Source organism: Mandrillus leucophaeus, unplaced genomic scaffold (genome assembly GCF_000951045.1).
Source record: "Mandrillus leucophaeus isolate KB7577 unplaced genomic scaffold, Mleu.le_1.0 Scaffold114, whole genome shotgun sequence".
Taxonomy (NCBI): domain Eukaryota; kingdom Metazoa; phylum Chordata; class Mammalia; order Primates; family Cercopithecidae; genus Mandrillus; species Mandrillus leucophaeus.
Window position 1 is genome coordinate 4,197,623 of NW_012099654.1, and position 2,303 is coordinate 4,199,925.

Here is a 2,303-nt window from a genome sequence, read left to right on the forward strand (position 1 = left end):
AGTTTGCTGAGAATGATGGTTTCCAGCTGCATCCATGTCCCTACAAAGGACATGAACTCATCCTTTTTTATAGCTGCATAGTATTCCATGGTGTATATGTGTCACTCCCCTAGGGGTTTGAGTGGTGGGGCAGTGAGCCACACCTCCGTCTAACATCCTGCGACGGGGATAAGGGAACCTTTCAATTCCAAGAGCCCTCAAAGTTTGAGGGTGGTTGTTATCCCCATTTTATAGCTGAAGATACTGAGCCCCAGAGAGGTAGTGACTAGCTAGGACTAGGACACGTATTTTTGTCTCTTGCTCCATTCTTAAATCTATATCTGTGTCTCCCACTCTGCTTTTGACTAATAGACTGAAAATAACCTCAAACTAACTCTGTCTACTTTATAATTTTGCCCACGATTAGCCTGATCAGGGAATGAGAGGTTAGAGAAGGAGGCATACTTAACAGACTGGACATTTTGCCTAGGTTGACTTCTGCTAAATGATGTTCATGACTGATGGTGTTTTGTTAGGCTAAACTGCATAATGGTTCTTTAATGTGGGTAAGACAAGACCACCCAATTCACTTTTAACTGATGAAGCTGAAACCAGATCTTTAGAAATGAAAGGCATATGCATTAACCTTGATAATAGATTTCCAGATGGCTGGAGTCATACCTCTTTCTCTGTCTTTGGCCAGTGATATTGACCAATAAACTGCTTTATGTCATTAGATCATGAGATATAGTGAGAGTGAATGTTACATGTAGATAATAGCCTTTATTCAGGATCTTTTATGAAGCCATTTAATGTACAATCTTTGCTTAAAGCTCTCAGAGGGGAAATGTTCCGAGAAACCTTTCTAGGGTGAAAGTATTTTACGTGGTTTTTTCTAGAGAGGATAACACATACTAAAGTTCAGCAAGGTGTACTTAGAAGAAGGAAAAAGGTGAAGGCATTTGTGAGTGGTTTTGAACAGTGCTTGTAGCAAACAGCAGTGCCTTTCCAAGCATCCTCTCCACAGATGTAATTTTGAAAGCAGTGTTATGAGTGACACACAAAAAGTAGAAGAATATCCTTATGTAACTGTCATTTGCTCGTGGAGAAGCATGATTATTTTCAACTCTGCTTTATGTAATGTAAATGTGTGTCTCCGAGAAGGTTATTCTCTCCTGTGAATTATAATGTAGTCCATCTCAGAAGGGGTGATGAGTCGCCTGCAAGTAAATTTTGACATCCTGGGATGTTTCTTTGACATTGAATTTCAGGAGATTGATCTGGTTAAGGCTGGTAATTGTGCCTCCTTCCTTGTGGGCTGTGTGCATATTTGCATGGGAGGGAAATGAATGCAAAGGCGGATGCAGAGTGCTCGCAGCACTTGGGAGTTGGCAGATGAACTCTTTTAGTGGTTGTTTTTTAAAAGTTGCTTTGAGTGGTCTGGGGAATACATTAATTTAATATCCTCTTCATATTCAGAATATGTAACACCGTTGTGAGAAATAAAACCCCAAGGTGAACAAGATTGAAAGTGAAGGCAGCACTCTAAGGAGGAAGCAAGCTGACTTGAATGGTGATGTAAGCAGCCTTGGAGGCAGGCAAATGAAAAGTGCATCCCAGATATTTGTGTGTCTGTCACATTGGTGCTAGCAAGGGTGCAGAGATGTAAGAGATTTTACATCTTTACTGAGTCTGCAGCAAGAATCAGAATTGAAGGGCAAATGTGAGAAATGAGACAGTGTGTAGGTTTCCAAGAAAGATAGGGTGACAAAAATTGCCTGTCACTCCCATTTCAATACTTGTCATGCTGATCTGAAGAATAACATAACTGATCTAAAATTAGGACAAAATAAAAAATTTTGATAATGCATGGCTCTTGATTTCACAGCTTTCTCTTGCACAGTTTATAGCTAGAATCATACATCATGAAGACTTTTTCTGGTTATAAAATAGTAGCATCAAAATATTACAAATAACTGTGCGAACTTTCTTTTAAATTTTGTTATCCATGTAATTTAGACATAGATAAGTTTATGTAGTCATGGATGTTCTCTTAACCTCTCTTGTTTAATGGTTTTTATTTACAATATGGACAAAGCATCATTCATTCCTTCAACTCAACAAATATTCATTGAGTGCTTACTATGTGCAATGCTCTGTTCTGAGTGCTTTTTCAGGCTTATCTCCTCTAATTCACACAAGCCTTAGGTCAATTCTGCAGAAATCAGACACTGAGTTGGAGACATATGATGTACATGCAGAAAGTTTGTTGGTGAATGCCTTTGTGATCAACATCTGTGGGGAGTAAAGGCAGTGAGACTGGG

General features: G+C 39.2%; 1 long non-coding RNA gene across 1 annotated transcript in view; it reads left to right on the plus strand.

The window, feature by feature from the left end:
• The window catches only part of LOC105551447, a 187,948-nt gene that overhangs the window by 58,852 nt on the left and 126,793 nt on the right, over positions 1-2,303 (plus strand). Inside the window, exon 2 of the long non-coding RNA XR_001007863.1 lies at positions 1,459-1,573. This is a non-coding gene — a long non-coding RNA (uncharacterized LOC105551447). The remainder of the gene's footprint in view (positions 1-1,458; positions 1,574-2,303) is intronic.